This window comes from Sciurus carolinensis, chromosome 1 (assembly GCF_902686445.1).
Source record: "Sciurus carolinensis chromosome 1, mSciCar1.2, whole genome shotgun sequence".
NCBI classification, from domain to species: domain Eukaryota; kingdom Metazoa; phylum Chordata; class Mammalia; order Rodentia; family Sciuridae; genus Sciurus; species Sciurus carolinensis.
The window spans coordinates 162,823,563-162,843,681 of record NC_062213.1 but is presented as its reverse complement, the minus strand read 5'-3'; the positions used below and the strand labels follow the sequence as shown (position 1 = coordinate 162,843,681).

Sequence of the window (20,119 nt, the reverse complement as noted above, 5' to 3'; positions counted from 1 at the left end):
TTTTCCCAGTTGTGGTAAACATGGCCTTAAAAGAAATATAGGTGGATGTTGCAAAAACATGAACATTAAGCCAGTTCATTAGCATAGTCTCTAAAGTCCAAAAGACGGACCTCCAAAGGCCCCTCATGTAATGCAGATATATTTCAAGGTTGTTATCGCACAACTGTCAAACCCAGCCTCTTCTTGCCTTCCACTGTGTGATTTATACTCAAGAGTGGCATGAGAGTTTTTCTATTAATTTGTTTGTCAAGCAACACTCTCGGCTCTCTTGTAATTATGTTGCCTGTTAGTAGCATTAAGTACACACATATCTCTTGTTTTTTTCATGTGTAATATGCACCTCTCCTATATTTAGATACAGCAATAGATAGTCATGAGATCAGAAAATTGCTGATGGTCAGGAGAGGACAACCTGAAGGTGCGCCAGTCTTTTTGCCTGAAATTAATATGCAGTGAACTGGTGGCATGTGGTGGAGAGATCAGAGGAGAAGTTCTGGATCTGAGTTGACCCCAGTTACCCTGTCTTTGGACAAGTTAGCTTCCTGCTTTGTGCCTGATCACCCCATCTCAGAAATGAAAGGCAATAATGAAATCCATCTCAAATACCCAGCAGAGTGTGAAATAAGAGATAAGAGAAGTATTTTGTAAGTAAAAACAACTATGGTAATATACTTTCTTCATGTAATTGGTTGCTAATATGCCACTACATCGGGTACTATATAAATAGTAGTGACTGTTGTTTTTGTTGTTATTATAGAGCTCACACTATGATAATGAAGTCCTCAGGCATCTTGTGATTATTAATTTTGTGTGACAATTTGGCGGGGCCACATGGTGCCTAGACATTGGGTCAAACATTATTCAGGATGTATAAGAAGTTGTCTCTAGGTGAAATTAATATTTAATTGTAACATTTAATTGTCGACTCAGTCAAACACAGTGCCTTCCTTAGTGCAGGTGGGCCTCATCCAATCAGTTGATGACCTCGCTAGAACAACAGGGCTGAATGAGAAGGAGAACCTCTTGCCTGACCTCCTAAGCTGGGACATCAGTTCTTTGTTGCTTTTAGATTCAGTCTGAAACACCCCTCCTGGGTCTCCTGCTTTTCTGACTGGAATTCTCATCATCAGCTCTCCTGGGTCTCAGGCCTTCAAACTTGCACTAGAAGTAAACCATCAGCTCTCCTATGTGTCCAGCTTGCTGACTGCAGACCTCAAGATGTGTCAGCCTCCACAATCACAGATGCTGATTCCTAACAGTGAATATCACGCGGGCGCACACACACACGCACACACACACACACTCTGTATTGGTTCTGATTCTCTGGAGAACATTTGCTAATACTCTTCTCTAGCAATACAAGGCCTCCTTGGGGATCTTCAGGGTTGGTTCCCTTCCACTAAAATGCTTTGTGTTGATGGAGGTTTCTTACCTGCACCTATTAGAAGCAGTTATGTAAGTTGACAGTTATTAAAATCAGCTGACCAGCTTTAAGAACGCTGATTCCAGCATTTTTCATACCCCCCTGATTTCCCTCTACGTAATTAAAGTTCCTCCACGTGAATGATATGAATCTTCATCATGCGCAAACATAGAAACGAAATGATGTACCCCATTTGTGTACAATAAATCAACATGCAGTGTAAAAATAAAAAAAATTAAAAAAGAAAAAAACAAATTAAGAAAGGTATTGTTCTTTCATTCTGCTCCTATTTCATTACTGAAAACTTTGTCCTCTGATAAGACTTGAGATTATTTTACTTTATAGACTGAAAAGAGAGACTCATAATATTCCTATGCATTCACAACTGGAATTTCAAGGAAAGCTCATGAAAGTCCATGTTTGAGAACTGTCTCTATGGTTAAAAATGAAAATTCCTAAATACTTAGGAAAACTCATGTTTTCACCAACCTCACTTTTTAAAGGAATAGATAAAAGCAATAGAAATTTATGACTTTATAGACATTTGTTCTAAATGCAGAGTTCTTACTTTTCTCTTTCTGTGGGTATAAGATGAGTATGCTATGGTAGAGTTTTCCTGAATTTTCAAGGTACCAAAATGAACACTGCATTTTATTTATTTAAACTTATTTTTTATGACCATTATTTAGCAGAAGTATGTTTCCTTTAATAATTGCTGTTGAAAATTTTAAGTTGTATTGAATAATACTTGAAATAGGGTATATATTCAATGGATATATTTTTAAATGCTATTTTCCCCCAACATTTTCAAGAAGCATTTCTCTGTTTCATGACATTTGCCATTTACATGTGTACTATTTCTCTGATATTAAAAGTAAGAACTCTGTACCTACAAAAAAAGAATGCTGATTCTCAAGTCCTGAAACATTTAATCAGTACTTTTAAAGAGTGAGCCCAGAGATCTGGATTCCAAACAGGCTTCCCCATAATTTAGCTGACTAGCTACATTTGGTAACTACCCATGTAAGTAATCTGGGGAAACTAAGAACCAAAGATCTGCCAGATTTGGTTTCTATTTTCCCCTCTGAAGTGACAAATGAACTGGAAAGATAATATCTGAGGCTTGTAATGATGAATTTCAGTTCTAGCAATGTTACCCCTGTGTCTTCCTTGGGACCTTCCCCTCACCTACTGAATATAATCTGACCTCTTTAAAATGGTACTCAAGCTCCTCCACAATATGACCCTGGGTAAGTCTCCAGTATCATCCTTCATCAGTCACCCACATACATCTCACATTACAACTCCCCCAAAGTGCTGGTTCCCTTCTCTGACCCCATGAATCATTTCTGTTCTCACCTCTCCCCTGTTACCCCAATCACTCATGCTCCAAGTTTGGGCCCAGGTGGCATTCTGTGTGCCACGTGGCCTCTCTGATGGCTCTCTAATGACCTCCTTTATATTATAGCCATCCCTCAGTATATGTCTCCCTCGTAGAAGAGGAACTTAGCAAAAGCAAAGCTGTGTGCTTCATGCCTGTGCCCTCAGAGCTCTGAATCTGGTGCACAGCACAGTTCAAGTATCAAATTGATCCAGGTCAATTTTTTCCTGCATGATGACCAACAGGAAAACATTTTAAAGTCGGACATTTGGTTGCAGAACATGGGAAGGATATGGACAGAGGGCACAGCATGTAGACCAGGAAGCACAGGGTATTGGTTAGAAGCAAGATCTCAGGAGAGACAGAGCTAGGCTCCATTCTCACCTGTCCTACTTAGAAGTGATCTGATGGGTCCATATGGCCTCACCTCTCAGTGTCTCAGTTTCTTCACCTGCATATGAAGAGGACGATGATATCAACCTCACAAAGCTATTCTAAGGATGACATATGCTCATAACTAGGTGTGTTATTAGGATGCATCATATAAACCATTTAATAAGTTATACTTGTTTTTAACATTTTCCTTAAGATTTTATCAGCATTTTAGCAAGAGATAACAGACCTGGACAGTAGAAGACCTTTGATTTATGTGGGCATAGAAAGTGGAAGTCCTCAAGCTAACTTATCTTATGGGCCATTTCTATTTCCAAAGGATACCTGCCTGGGGGTGGGGGAGTCCCAGAGTTATGTTCTTATCTTCCCCAGGTTGCCTTTCTTCCCTGATAAACTCCCTTAGGAACATAGATCCACAGGAGATTTATGTGTGCAATGTTTCCCAATAGTTAAAGCAACTATTTGCCACCACAAAACATCCATTCTTGTCCTGGACGTCAATTCTCAGGATGCCTGCATCTGTCAAGGTCAGATTGATAGGCCAGGAGGCCACTAACTTGACATCTATTGCACTTGAGACTCATCTCCTTTGACTGTGTGGGAAGGAGAAATGGGCCACACCTTGACCCCAGCCTGGAAACCCTATATTCATCCTTGGGATTGAAAATGATCTTAGATACTATTAGGCCCAATCCACTGCCCTGGGCATGTGCTAAAACTCAGGCTGGACTGGGGAAAATCACTTAGAATAAATCAGAGCTGTGGTTGCCAAAGTCCACTGAGATTGCCCTGTTCTGAGGGAAATGAGAAAAAGAAGGACAATGATGTAAGGTTTTCATAAAGGTGAATGGATTGGACTTCTTAAGAATCCGAGTTTCAGTTCTTCATACTTTGATGATGTTAAAATTACTTTTCTTCATCAAATGATAAGAGTCAACGTCTGGGTTTCCCCTGTATATCCTTTAATGTCCCAGATAATAAATGTTAGCAATTCTATGTTCCTCTCCACACTTTTGTTGATAGTGGTGACTGTTTTATAGACCTATGGAATCCCCAAGTGTTTGGGACCCTCGTCAGGATTGAGAATAGCAGCTCTGGAATCAGAAAGACCTGAATTGTTATCATTGCTTTTCTTCCAAGTTGAGTGAATTCTCTGCATTTTTAAAATGGTAACAGTGACAATCATGCCTACCTTCTAGGATCATTGTTTGATAAAAAAGACATACCAAATGGCATGTGGTTAGCACTGAATGTGGCACAAAATTCATAATGATAGGTTATTCAAGTTTTTCCAAATTCAATTACGCAGATAAAATGTTGAAATGAAGAGCAAATTTGGAAGGAATTAACAATCATTTAAAGCTCCCATGTGGAATTCCTCCTAGACATAAATGGTATGTTTTGAAGACTATTGGTTTTAGATTCAGAAAGAATGGGTTTCTATGCTGTGTACCTGGACCATTTGGGGTCAATAATTTTTAATAAGAAAGTCAACTTCTCTGAGTCTCTGTTTCCTCATCTGTTGATTATAGTACCCTATTACAGAATGTTAACTGAACATTTTACCCGCTTGCTCACAATATACACAGCAATCCCACAAGATAGATTCAGTTAATTATTATTATTCAGTTATTATTTATAGTAGAATATATTATAGAACATAACTACATAGTTAAATATAACATGAATTGGAAGAATAAGGATAGTTTCCTATAAGACTCTGGCTATAAGATTTTCAGCAACTAATCAATATATAACCTTATTTTTTGTGTGTTTCTGGCTCTTTGGAGCATCAGATGGCACTTCACTTCATGCTTGGGGACCACATCCCATGGTAAAATCACCCAACAGGCACAAAAATGTAGAACACATGACCCTATAGACCATGCAGGGGGCGCCTTACTAAGTAAGGATGAGAGCTGAACACAGGGTAGAGACTCACCTGCTTTAGCGTCAGCTTTGGATGTACATGTGGGGAAATCCCAACTTTTTACCACTCTGCCCATGTGTGCTAATGACCACACAGCCAAGTTTTGATTTGAGGGTTACAAATACTTTTCGGTGAACAGTTGCATTTGCAAATATAAATCTGTGAATGATACGGATCAACTGCACTATTCTCTTTAAAGATCTGAGGCTCCAAGAATTTGTTATACAAGTAGTTAGTAGCTAGGTTGATTTGAAATTGGGGTTATATGTCTCTGTTGGCCCAGTTTCTTTCTATTACTTCATCTAGTCTAGTGCTGCCCATGTCCTGGTTACCTTCATGAAACAAAAGTGGTCTGAATAGCTCCCTCACATAAGGATGATGAGCATCAATTTCACTGGTGCCCTCTAAGGTGCTTTGTAAATTAGAGCATTATACAAATATAAAGGGTTGTTACAAGTGTCTCAACTGAAGTGGGGTTGCACTATCTAGCATTAAGGCCAACCATAATGAACTCTCTGATTCTCCCATGGTAGAAAGAGACCAAGTTAAGAACCAGACCTTGAGAGGTCCATATCTGGGTAGTGCTTATCCCAGCAAGCAATGAGCAGTCAGTGATTCAAGTTAATCCAATGCAGCCTCAGTGGGATTGCCCATCTAGGGCTCTGAGAGCAAAAGAAGTACTTAGAGCATATTTCAGTTAAAAGATCAAAATGCTGGTTGGATGCACTGGAAAAAAAAATGCTTCTGATGTCAAGTCCACTTATAGTTGCTGTTACAAAACTCTGCCACCCAGGGCCACAGAAAACAATGCAGCAACACTGTCCAGCAGATACTGATGAAGGGGGATGTTGTCTTAAAACTCATCTTGAAGCCATTAGCTGTGCCTTAATTAGGGAGGGGGCTTGGGGCCCACAGGCTCTATGTTAATTACAAAAGGATACTTAATAATGGAGGCCAGAATCATCCAACATAGTTTCTGAAAGATTAACTATCTCTGCTCAAAAGAATAAGTAAAGAGGGAGAGAAAGGACTCAAAATGTTCATATTACTTCATTCACTAATTCCACTACAAGGATGCTAAAAAAATAACCAAATAAAGGGGGAAAATGGATGTAGAAAGATGTTCATAGTGTAGCTCTAGCTTTTAGCTTTTATAAATAATGGGGATTTGGTTTTAAAATTATGCTTTCACACAATAGCAAATAAGTGTAATTAAAATGATTATAAAGCACTTTTAACAACATAGGAAAATGTTCAAAATGCGATATTAGTAAAAATAAATGGAAAAAGGATACAAAAAGCATGAATCAAATCGAGTTTCTGTGTATATTCCTAAAAACAAAACAAGTCAACAACAACAAAAAAGTCTGAAAGAAAATATGGTAAATGCTAGCAATTATTGATATCTTATTTGGAAAATTGTGAGTGATTTTTTTTTTCATTTCCAAGGTTTCTACAGTAAGCATATACTATTATTATTATTATTATTATTATTATTATTAGTTTTAAGATGGGGAGGCAAATAGCACAATGCAAGTATAATCCAGTTTGCTATTACACTCCACACCCAAAAGAGTGCTTTGATGAACAGAGGCACAGATTAAACAAGATTTAGCCTGTTCATCTAACAGGTCACTGATCTGTAAAAATATCAGATGTTTTCAGATTTTTCAAATCATTTATTATTAAGCAACTAGTTGGAGTGTAGCCAACTTAATTAAACAAAAAACATGAGATGGCCCCATCCCCAGAAAAGCCCCTGGAGGGGCTGGGATTCTCCTCTGTTCACGTTTATGCTGCTAGAACCTGTGTCTGCAACAGAACAGGAGCTCAATAAATATCTACATGGAAACAAGACTGCTTTATACTCACAGTTCAAAAACATCTTTCATTCATTCATTTATGCAGTCATTCAAAAATTCATTAACTACTTATGTTCTCTCTATGTGACCAAGCACAGGCAGCTTTTAAGACCTGTAATGACCAGTGAGAGTCTCAATTATATAAACAAATAAAGGAATTCATGCAAGAAGAAAATTTTGGAAAAAAGACACTAGGGGAGATTGGAGTGGAGAAGAATTTCTCTGGGTAAAAGTTCAGAGGTTTTCTGGACAGAGCGGGATGTGAGTCAGGTCCTGAAGTGTCAACAGCCTGAGTGAGGAGACTGGAGAGAGGTTATATCAGACTGCAGTGATGGCGGGAGAGAAGTTCTGAATGCAGACTTTCTCAGGTGTAGAGAACAAGCAGTGCTTTGTTTGGTCAGCACAGGGAGACCTGCAGAAGATCCTGGAAGTGAACTTAGCAACACATTTGGAGCTGGTGCTGTGGAGAGGGTTTGAAAAGGCACAATAAGATCTGCTTTCTCTGATAGAAAAAGGAGAACCACAGAAAGAATGACTGACCTATTCAGAGAAATTTTTAGGGAATGCTTAGGTAGCAAGAGGTAAAATGGAAGGGAAAGAGGAGGTCTGAAATGGACATTCTCCATAGTAAGAATCTCCAGGTAACCGTGGCAAAACTCAGCCAGATGAGCTTTGGAAATTCAGTTCTGTTTCCTTCCATCACCAGCTCTCAGCTGTGGGATTCCCTTTCCCTTGAGAGGCTAGGGACTACCTGGTAGAGAGATGTTAAAACTCTGGGCTCAACCACCAGACCCTGTATCCCCCTCCCCCTCAGAAGCAGCTGAATTGCTTTGCAAATGTATGCAGATACATGTGAATAACAAAGCCATTAACATGTGCCCTAAGCCTCAAAGGGAAAGGTTTGCTTTGATCAAAGCTCATAATGGGATATATCCAAGGGGCAGAAAAGCAACATCCAGCTCAGCCCAAACAAGGGAAGGTTTAGATTCTGGAGCAGAAAGCCCTGCCTCAGTACCCACTATTCAGTTAAATATTAGAATCCATGATGCTTCCCTTCTACTTCCCCACTGCCTAAAGTTGAAATTGCTAGAAAAGATCTTCCTTCTGCTTTAATTCATCATAGCTTCAAATGCAGATTAGTGTGTGTGTGTGTGTGTGTGCATTGTGTTTCATCTGACCCTCTAAGCTCTGCTTTTCAAAGTGTGGTTCATGGACCAGCAGCATCAGTGGCATCCTGGAAAGAATCAGGAATACAGACTCTGAGCACTAGTGAGTGAGAAGCTGCATTTTAGCAAGATGCCAGGTGGGTGATGCATAAGCATAATTTAATTTTAAGAGCACTGATTTAAACGACCTTAGTACATAATTTCCTCCAGGATGGAACCATTTCTTACTGCTCTTCTGATCCTCAGACACAGTGCAGGGCACATAACAGGTAATCAAAATAAGCTTCCGTTTCCTCGTCTGTAAAATGAGATCATAGCTATCTCAGGAGCTGCTGTGGAGTGAAAACAACATCTAATGTAAGCCATTTAAGCACAAGGCCTGGCTTGGGGCATTGGCGATGCTGGGGGTGCCCAGAGTTCTTTAATTCCTTCCTCCCTCTCATTTCCCACCAAAAACAATTGTTCAACAATTCCACTCCACATGACTGTTGAGAATTTTGCATTTCACAAACATCTATTCATCCCAATTCCCATGTCAACCAGCAGGAGTTGCAACCTGTGATTCACCAATAAAAAATTCAGGATCCACAGAGGTCAAAGGACTTTTGCTGAGTCTTCAAGCAGTGGTAGCAGAGTTGGAATCCAGCCCAGGTCCCTACCAATCCACCCTGCCCATCAGGCAGAGCAGATTACATGTGTGCCCTGCTGGATAGTCTTTGCATAAACATAGGTTTGTGGTTGAATTCCAGCTCTTTAGCACAGCTCAGCAGGGGTTGGTGGGATAGGATAACCATTACAGAAGGTGCCACAGGGTGGCCATGGATTGGCAGTATCTATAGGATAGTGTTGTAGAAGACCCAAGGACACCCCCATGATCTGGCCCTGCCTGCTTCTCTGCCCTCAGTGCCTTCTCTAGGGTTGATCTTTTCTTGGTTTCTGGTCACAATATTCAGTCACAAAGTTATCTGCATATAACCTTAGTTCATTCCAGTCCCCCTCTCTGCAATAAGTTGGGCTAGTGCCTTTGTGCGGGAGAGCTTCTATTTTCCCCCCAGACCCTTTTCAACTTCCTCCATTCTGCCTTGTGGTCCTGGGGTCCTATCTGTGTGGGCTACAATAGGGTGGCCAGGAACTCTGCTTTCCAGCTGGGTTTGGCAAGGGACACAGGGAAAGCAGGAAAGAGGTCAGAGTGTTCACTCTTCAGCTCCTCCTGGATGCATTCCTCTAAGAAAGGGCCTCTTTCAAGAGACCAATGATACAGGACTTTATCCAGATTCTGGTACCTGCAGCCTCCTCTCATCCCGCTGGATCCTGTGTGCTCTCTCTTCAGCAGCATCCATCTTCACCCATCCTGTGGTTTCCTTATGACCTCACCTTTGGAAATAAATCCTCCTTTAATTATCCTGTTTCAACTGTGCTCTATTTCCCATTGGAAAGCTGATTAAATATACCTCATCCAGCAAATTCCTACGCATCTTTGAAAATTCAGTCCAAGGGTCCGTAACTCAGATTCCAGAACACCTTGGCTTCCCACTTTCACGACACTGCTTACATAGTACCACTTGTGTTCCAGTTACCTGACTTCTTCAGGGTTTGGGATAATATTTTTACTCTACTGTGTAGCTCCAGCATATGGAAAGTGATTTACAAATATTTGTTGAATAAATTAAGAGTGACAAAATTAAATTTTCTTAAGCAAACCATTTCTAATTTACAAAAATGAAAATTTCTGCTGTTTTTTTTTTTTTTTTTATAGCAGGTGATCTTTGAAAAAAAAAGTCTAAATTGGGCCTATTCCAGAAAAACTGGGACAGATAGTCACCCTAATTATAACCCACATATGGCAGTGTGATATGGAAGGTTAGAGTAAAATTTGAGTATTCTAAAATTGTTGGAAGAGTGTTATAATGGAATCCTAGGATGGCCACCAGCGGTCCCTGCCTTCTGCTATGCATGGCCTGTGTAATCCTCTACCCTGAGTATAACCTGGACCTGGGGACTTCCTTCTATCAAGCAGAATATAGCAAAGGTGATAGGATGTGACTTCAGCAATTTGATTACAAGAATGTGGCTTCTGGTTTGCTGGCAGTCTCTCTCTTCAGCTCTCCTGCTGATGAAGCTAGCTACCATATTTGTAACCGAGCACATGCAGAGGTTCATGCATGAATTAGAAATGAGGGCAGCCTCCAGCCAGGGGTCATAGGTTCAGTTGCTTGCTAGGGACCGAATCCTCCCAGTAACAACTGAGTGATTTTAAAAGGGATTCTGCTCAGGCCAAAACTCGGGATGGCTACAGCCCCAACTAATATTGCAGTTTGAGTCAGCGAATCCAGATAACTGCCCTCCAGATTTATAGAAATTATGAGATACTAAATGTTGTTGCTTTAAGCCAGAGATCTGTGGGGGTAATCTGTTATGAAATAGTAGATAACTAATAGAGTCCCTCCAACTTAAATATTAATGACCTGGTTCTGTTTCCAGTCTGCTAGATCCCATGGAAGGCAAGTTAGAATGGAAAAATCAGAAAAGAAATAAACAGAGAAAGGGATCAGATCTCTCTAGATTTTAGTTATTCTAATAATGCTTAGCACATAAATTATTTCTTCTATACTGAAGAAGAAATTCAATGGGCCCCCCATCTAGCTGGCCTGAATCTGCCAGGTCTTAGGAGTTTTAATCCAAAAGGCAATTTGATTTCGTTGCTAGAGGGCATTGTCCCTCATTTGAACCCAACATTAATGAAAACCAGAGCTGCCACTTACTGGTCCTGATGGGTGATCTGCAAAATGGCCACCAATGACTCCTTCCATGTGTGTCCATGCATGCTTCTCCTCTATCAGGAGGTCAGACCACTCTTGTCCTTGAACCTGGTATCTCCTGACAAATAGTGGAAAAAGTAACAACACGCCAGGGCCAGGACTGGTCTTGGGACCTTGATGGAATTGCATCTTGAGATCCCTGAGTTACCATATTTCACCACATCTGATTACCTTGATGGAGAGGAAGGCCACATGGGAAGAAAGGAGCTGCAGAAGGAGAGAGACAGGAGAGAAGGGGAGAAGGGAAGGAGCGAGAGAAACACACCCAGCCAGCTTCCAGCATTCTGGCCATCCCCACTGCAATGCCAGTCATTTGAAAGCAGCTGTCTTGGATCCTCTAGTCCCAGGTGAACTGCTCCAACCAACACAAGGAGCAGTAAGAACTAACCACAATGAACCCGGCCTAATTGCAGAATCACAAGCAAATAAATGGCTGGTGGTTTCTGTGTTAAGTCACTGTTGGGTCAATGTGTTATACAGCACTGACGACCAACACTCCAAGAACTGACCTATTATCATGCACTTAGATCAGCTTTTCATTCATACCCCCTTGCAGTCCTTATAACACCAACCCCATTATTGCCACCCTGTTGCAGATGAGGAAACTGAGGCCCAGAGAGGCTAAGAATTTATACCAGGCCAACACAAGTAAAGAATGAATCGGAATTTACATCTGAATTATCATGACTCTGAAATATGCGTACTTTATACTAAACACTGAGACAGTGCATCATGCAGGGCCACCACCGGAGACAATAGTTGGGGAGGTTATCACCCTTGGATTGTGAGATGCACACTCAAAAGCAGCACCAGGACCAGCCCTGGTAGGAAAAAAGTAAAACAAGTTGTAAACGACTCCTGGCCTGTGGAGAATCTTGAGCCCCACTCTCAAGGAATCAGTCACCCAAGGAAAACTGCAACTTTGACCAAAGATGCAGGACACAGTCTTAGGCTATCAGGCAGCTTTCAGATTGGACTCAGGTTCTTGACTTCAAGTTGTGCTCAGTGACAAGGAAGAGGCACATCTATCATGTTTCATGTTAGACAGGAGCTTGCTTCCTTGGTTTTTTCCAGACACCCCTGGGTCTGGGGTGGGGTTGCAGGAACCAGAAAGAAAGAGTTGCTAACAGCAGAGCATGTTTCAGAATCAATCCTCTGGAGAATGCCCTGGCCAGGAAACTGGAGTAGGAGGCTGTCTGTGCAGCCTGCAGGTCCCCTAATAGCAACTATAGTTACCTAGGTGTTTGGCCTGTGCCAGGGACAGTTCTGAGCCCCTTCTATCATATGAACTCATTTTATCTTCACAATGACCCAGTACATCAGAAACAATTTTTGGTCCCACTTTATGGATGGAAAGTAAAGGCACATCAATCTTAGTTAACTTGCCCAAGGCTGGAGCTGGCAATAGAGACAGCAGCCCAGGATCTGTAGCTCTGCACTGGCAGCCTGAAGATGAGGCTGCTGAGTGTGCCCTGGCACTTCAGGCTGCCCACAGGGAGGAATTAGCTCTCTGCTTTCAATGAGCTTACTGGAGGCTGGCTTTGGTTCTTACAGTCTCCACTAAATGTGACCAATTGTCTCATTACTTACTTTATCACAATCCATCAACTGTTCTTATCCAAAGGTCAAATTAACACTTTTATCATCATAACAACTGTATTGCAATTTTAGGCCTAAGGCCTCCACTAATATTCTCAATAGTCTGTGATAATAAAGCCCAGCATATGATAAAGCACCTGGCTTCTCAATGCTCCACTCCTTTTCCCTACTGGAAACAGCCCTGTTGTCTCCTTATCTTCCCTCCTGGAATTAATCTAACATTACCTCCCTGGGGCTTTGCTTCACTTCATGGCCCTGTCTAGCTTCCTTCCATGCTGGTTCCATGCCCCTACTTCTGTATCAGCCTGCACCCCACATATACCTCAAAGCTTCCTAAAAGACCACTTTCATGTGAATGCTGGTTTCAGGGTCTGTTTCTAGAAAATCTGACCCAGAATAGCTTTGAAATAATGGACTTAAAGAAGGGGTGCCCCACTGATCCACTCACTCAGGTCCTAACTGGTGTAAGAGCTGTTGTTTGTTTTTGGAACCCTTTGCTAAGTCTATTCTAACTAGTGCACTCTAAAAAGGCACTAAGTAGAGCAGTAATTGGATATTTTTTACATTTTGAAAATAATTCTATGGTCCTCCTATAAAGAAGGACTGCAGGTCTGCAAGAGCCACAGTGAGGAGACCCTTGAAAGCAGGTACTTATAAAACTACAGGAGAGCCAGGCATAGTGGGGCACACCTGTAATACTAGCTACTCAGGAGGCTGAGGCAGGAGGATCTCAAGTTTGAAGCTAGCCTTGGCAATTTAGCAAGATGCCATCTCAAAACAAAAAATAAAAGGTCTGTGGTGTGCCTCAGACCTTAGGTTCAATCGCCAGTACTGGGGTGGGGGCAGGAAAAATAATAACAGCAGCGACAATGATAACACAGAAGACAGTTGACTGGTTTCCCAAATGCGGGTGGGGCAGTTGTGTGTGGTTATTCCAGGACACGCTGTAACAGGGACTCAGGTTGCTTTTGCTAACAGCACTGACTCTCCACATGGGACTCCAGATGTCCAGTGGGTAACTAAGAGAAGGATAAGAGTTTGACACCTCTGCCTTCATTTTGTATCTGTCTCCTTTGCTACCTTAAGCTTTGGGTGAGACGCCTGCTCCACTCTGCATGCAGAATGTTAATCTTTACGGAATGTTTGTCTAAAGATGGTCATCCTACCCCTTTAAGGTCAAAGGCACCAAAGTTAAGACTAAGATATTTTCAAGATTTGTAGGGACAGCATGATCAACAGATTATCAACTGCCAGCTGTCACAGCATCCCGTTCCAGAATACCAGAATGGTGCTTGGAAGTCCTCCCTCATTGTCCTAGACCTGAGAGAGTGTCCCAACTTGCTCCACTTTTGCTTGCCTGATTCATTCTTATCTCTCCAACTTATCCTAAGTTCTAGGAACCCTGAGTCTTTCAAGCTATCATCTTCACTGGTGTCTGCAGGACCCCACAAAACCAAACCAGAATTAGGTCCACTAGACCACAATCTGACTACGTGTGCTTCTTACCAGGTCCGCATCCTACTAGGCTTGAATTCCTTCCCTAGAGAAGCCCGAGCACCTTGGAGAGACAGATTTTCAGTCACTAGTCACTGTTTTTCTACCCACTATGGTCATCCTGATAATAAATTCCTTTCATGTGTCCACCATCATTTATCCCATTTGGTCACTTGGAGTGAGTGACTGATCCTTTTCCTTTAGGATTCCCAAGTTGGGCCTGGAAAAAACACTTTGGAGATGGAAAGGAGAGGAAATGTGCTGATGGAGTAGACTTGGGGATGGAAGTGGGGAACAGATCCAGGTGACTCCTTGATTTTGGGTTGGTGGTTAAACTGCCTAGACACAGGGCACCGATCACCTCATTATCCAAATATTCGATTATAAAGCAAACCTGCAGTGGATTCGCTGTGGCACTATCTTAGTTCATCTTATATAATTTCTCTTGCTTTTTTTCAAAGTAAAGAAAAAAGGAACCAATTGTGAATCATGGTTTACTACTCAAGCACTCAGCCACAGTTCTGGTCCTTCACCAGGTTTCTTCTCACCTGGGTTGAACAGTCAAACCCCAATTTGTCCATGGCATGGGAAGACAGACTTAGCCTAATAGGGTGTTCGTTTGGTGGGTACCAAGATGTATAGACCCGTGTGAAACAGGATCTTCCCACTCTGGGAGAGCAAGCATCACATCTGAGCCTGCAGGGATGATGAACGCAGGTGCCTGCTCCTGCCCAGCTGAAATGATGGATCCTAGAACACCCTGAAAGTTTAATGTGTGAAATTAAATATGAGCATGAATAACATCAAGACTGAAAGATACAAGTTAGAAACTTCAGTGTCTCCTCTACCCACCCCTCAGCAGATCACCATTCAGGTCTCCCTGGCCACTCTGTCCCTTGCCCTCCCTCAGGAGTCTCTGGCAGCACTTCCCCTGCCCAGCCCTGGCTCCATTAACCTTGTTTCCTTATTTTTAAAATTTCAGATGCTTTGACATCAGGGGCCTTGCTGGGGCTGCAGGGACTGCCTGGCATGGTGAGCTAATCCCTAGAGGCAGGAACAACTCTTCCCAGCTCAGCTTTCAAATGCAAACCAACCAATGGGAATGTGCCCCCAGCTCTTCCACTCCTGGCCACCATCCAGTGTCTTCATGGCCCCAGGTCCAGTTACCAGACAATGAGAGAGATCCCCTAGGCCCCAATGCCTGCTAAACTATTCAACTTGGCCAATCCTATCCTGCAGAAGCTTCTCCGCCTGTTTCTCCCCCATGGAACCCTCTATAAAGATTTTTGTGTCTGTTTAGCTCCTCCTTCCCTTACCTCTAGATCAACCCTGAAGCTTTTCAGGGACTCTCAAGACATGGGGAGTTCAGGTTATTTTCTACAATGGCAGTCATCACCTTCCTGATTTGTTGGCCTTCCCATACATAAGTAATAATAAAACTTATATTTTAAAATTCTTGCTCTCTGCTCAGAGCAATTTTATCATCTCCTAGGTACCCCACACTCTTTCTCAACCTACAGAAATTTGGCCTCTGAGACTCTACCCCCACCTGAGACAATGTAGCATAGTAGTGAGGAGTTCAGGTTTGGTCCGGGGTGGAAATGGCTGGGTGACCTGGGGAAGATTCCTATAACTCTGGGCCTCATTTTCCTTTTCATACAGGGATAATAAAAATGCCCATCTTAAGAATTTATTGTGAGGATTGAATAAGAAAGAATGAAAATTGTTTGCAACAGCTCCCGGTATACAAAGGAATTCAATAACTGTTAGCTATCACCATTGTCAATTATTAGGGAGTAAAGATGAACAGGGCTAGCAAACCTAGCCAAAGACGGTAAAACATCACCTACTGCTCCACCAGTGCCTTCTCCAGACACAGAGTACGGGGTGGGCGGCAGGGAGGGATGATTGCATATTCATAAGCACCTCCAACCAAATTAATTGATAGGGTATGATAGTAATAAAGGGAATTAATTTCCATTTTAATAACTTCACATGCTACATGTTAAGTATAAGTCCACATTACCAATGGTCACACAATTTCCCCTTTGCATCTGTTCCGTGTTGATTATGATGTCAGGAAAGCAAAAGTTAAATCCCTTTTTCAGGAAGGGAAAAAAAAATCTAATTTAATAACATTGCCATCCTGTTGAAAGCAGGATTAAATCTTAATAAGGGTGGAAGGATGTTGTGTTTCATGTCTATCCCTCTTGAAGACTTGGCAACTTGTTCAGGGATACAGACCGTGTTGTCAAAGGACTTCACAGCCCAACCCTGGCCTCATCTGCCGGCATCCAGGACGCCGGGGAAGTCGCGGATGGTGCTGACACTTCTATTTTCACATTTCCCATCCTGGAGCTTTTTCTCATTAAAGCAGCTTGATTCTGTAATTTCTACCAGTACAGATGAAGATAAAATGACTCCCAACTTTTATTTTGACCTTATAAAACTATGTAATTGGTTCAGAACCTTCAGGCTAAATGAGTTTTCTTTGGATTAAGAACCTTGGTCAGAGGAGTCATAGAGTTAAAAATATACCACATGTCCAGAGAGAATTAGCTCATCACCCAATGCTCTATCTGAATGCATTGAAACTCAGGTCTAACTCATGAAAGTTGAGTTTTCCACTTATTCATTTTCTTTCTCTGAAAAACAAACAACAGCTCAAAGTCCATAAAAACTGCCCATCTCAGACTGGACATACAGCTCAGTGGTAGAGTGCTTACCATGCGTGAAGCCCTGGGTTCAACCCCAGTACTGCAAAAACTAAGAACTACAATGAAAATAATCATCTCGAGTCTCTTCTTTCTCTGAGTGCCACAGGACTGAGTCTGAGCTCCTGAAGATTGCGTCCAGGACATATGTCCCAGATTCTCTGACCTCATCTGTCCTTGGCGTATCACACCTATGCACCACCCTGGTGCATTTTATTAGAGTTCCCCACAGAGGCCACCCTAGTCCATGGCTCTGTATCTTTGCAAGTGCATTATGGCTTATCTGTGATATTCTTTCCTACTGATTCTTCTGTAAAACTTCACTCCTGCTTTAAGAGTTCGTTCCAGTCGCCTCTGCAAAGCATTTGGTGCTTTGCATTGGCCTTCCCTGATGATGCTGGGCAGACCCAGGGACCCTAGTCATCTATCCTCTCACATAATCTTGTGCAAGTCTGTGCATTACAGCAGCCAAACTAAATTTCAATGATTTGCTTGCTTGTCTCTAAGGCTGAGATTATTGAGGACAGAGACATCTTTTCATCTCTGTTTCCTTACATAGCATCTAGAACACTTGGACTCTAGCAGGCTCTCAGCATATGTTTGTGGAATGATTTGTAGGAGCCAGACTTAGGCAGTGCTCACTGCACAAAGGCACGACTCTGAGCCCCAACATCTATGCACACTCATTTGAAACACCCCAGCTGGTTCTATTACCCTGATCCCTATGTTGCAGTTGCAGAACTGAAGCATCGAGGGGCAAGGTAGTGCACAAAAGATCACGCAGCTAACAAGTGTGACGATGCAGACTTTAGGCCAGAAGATCTGCTGCAGACTGTGGGCCCTTAAACACCACCCTCACTGCCTGCAAAGAAGGCCCTTGACAATACCCGGGACTGACAACTCAGAGTGTGCTAGGATTGGGACTGGCTGCCTGGGCACTGGAGGACTCAGAGGCTGGGTCAAGGCTAGAGGGAAAAGAATGCTCTGATCAATTAACTGCTCCCAGAGAGAGTGCCACAAGGTGGCACCGAGGTCTGACTGCTGGACCATGGGCCAGGCATATCTGTGGACAAGGACTCATCCCCCACCCTGGCCTACTGCAGAGAAAATTTAAATGCTCCCATGGTTCGAACTTTGGATGGTCGATAAATAACAGAAGTCACAAATATTCATCGTGGTCCCTTGCATACTGTTCACCATGGCCAACTCAGCTCTACCCTGAGGACAGTTTGGTTGTGCCACAGATAGCTGTTAGGCTGAAGGGTGTTGGGAAGTCAATCAAATTACAGGGCCATGCATAAAGAGAAGCTGGCTTCTTTTGAGTACATCTGATAAGAACATGATTGGACTTTTCATCAATGATTTTGGAAGCAAGCTCTACCTGGGCTATTGGAGGCACGTCTGATTCAAGGACAGTCTTTGAAGGGTTCCACATTTAATTAATGGAAGGCTTTAAATGTTCAATTTTACTTCTCCTTTTGAACCTTCAGTTCTTAGGATGATTAACAAACATTTACTTGCTATTGACTGTGTATGCTCCTATAGGCAGCAGGAGCATAGAAATGAACAGAAGCAACAACAGAACCTCCAAAGCTGCCATTTATTGGACTTCTACTATATAACACCCCTTCAAGGACATCACAGGCACCCAAGACTACAAATACTGAATGACAGTTCTAACTGACCTCATATACTCAGCGCTCTGGAAGCACACACAATAAACAGAGCCAGGGTAGGAGTAGGAAGAAACCCCCTTAGAATGAAATAAATATGACCAGGAGCCCAAACTGGGCAAGGCTATTCATTGCAAAGACTATTTGCATGGTTCACTCCCCTTGGTCTAGTCTAAAATACCTCTATTCTCCTCATCCCTTATTGTGAATTAGCATATGTATATCAGAGAAAAAATGTGACCTTTGGTTCTTTGGGATTGGCTTATTTCATTTAGCATGATATTCTCCAGCTCTATCCATTTACCTGCAAATGCCATAAGTTTGCTTCTTTAAGGCTAAGTAATATTCCCTTGTGCCTATATATCACAATTTCCTTATTCATCTGTTGAAGGGTACCTAAGTTTGTTCCATAGTTTACCTATTATTAATTGAGCTGCTATAAACATTGATGCAACTGAGTCACTGTAGTGTGCTCATTTTAAGTCCTTTGGGTATTAATCGAGGAGTGGGATGACTGTGTAAAATGGTGGTTCCATTCCAAGTTTCCTGAGGAGTCTCCATACTGCCTTCCATAGTGGTTGTGCCAATTTGCATTCCCACCAGCAATGTATAAGTATAACTTTTTCCCCACATCCTCACCAACATTTATTGATGCTTCTATTCTTGATGATTACCATTCTGACTGGAGTCACATAGAATCTCAGTGTAGTTTTGATTTGCATTTCTCTAATTGCTGAGAAGTTGAACATTTTTTCATATATTTGTTAATTAGTCGTATTTCTTCTTCTGTGCAGTGTCTGTTCTTTGCAGATGCTAATTCACAATGAGGTGGGAGAGAAGAGAGGTATTTTGGACCAGACAGAGGGGACTGAAGTGAGGGGAGAGGGTATGGGGTTAGGAATGATAGTAGAACAAATCAGACATTATTACCCTGTGTGCATATATGATTACATAACCTGTATACCTCTACCTCATGTACAGCTGGATGAATGAGAAGTTATACTCCATGTATGTATGATGTGTCAAAATGCATTCCACTGTCATATATAACTAATTAGAACAAATTTTAAAAAGTAAAACAAAACAAAACAAAACAAAAAAATGAGAAAAAAAGGGACTGGGGATATAGCTCAGTTGGTAGAGTGCTTGCCTCCCAAGCACAAGACCCTGGGTTCAATCCCCAGTACCGCCAAAAAAAAAAAAAAAAAAAAAAAAAAAAAAAAACAGACAATTTGCATGAAAGTCTAGAATAGCATGGCCAGTAGTTTAACACACCTGAAATTCAGAATCCAAGGAGAGGGTATTGAGAGCTTAGGCGAGAGTCAAGATATTCTAAGGAGCTTAGATTTATCTTGAGACAGACTTGAAGTGGGGAGGAGGAAGGCATTATTATAATCAGATTTGCATTTCAAAACTAGCACTCCAGCTACCACAGTGTGGGGTGATGGATTAGAGCCAGGAGAAACTAGAGGTAGAGATTCTAGGAGTGAGGCTGTTGCCTGCTAGCAGCTGAAATGTGGTATGTAACCCAGTAGCAGTTTATTTGTCAAATTCAGCACTAAGGAGTGTGTCATGGAAATATGCATGGATCAAATGTTCCCAGTGATACGTCCTAGAAGGAACAGATCGCTAAGACATGAAGGCATAGCTGCTGTGAGGCTGTTT

At 42.0% G+C, this 20,119-nt stretch overlaps 1 non-coding gene across 1 annotated transcript; it reads left to right on the top strand.

Annotated features, from left to right (window-relative positions):
• Positions 1–19,573: 19,573 nt before the first annotated feature.
• On the top strand, positions 19,574–19,646 carry Trnag-ccc (transfer RNA glycine (anticodon CCC)). The gene has a single exon. It is a non-coding gene; the product is annotated as a tRNA-Gly (tRNA).
• Positions 19,647–20,119: the final 473 nt, after the last annotated feature.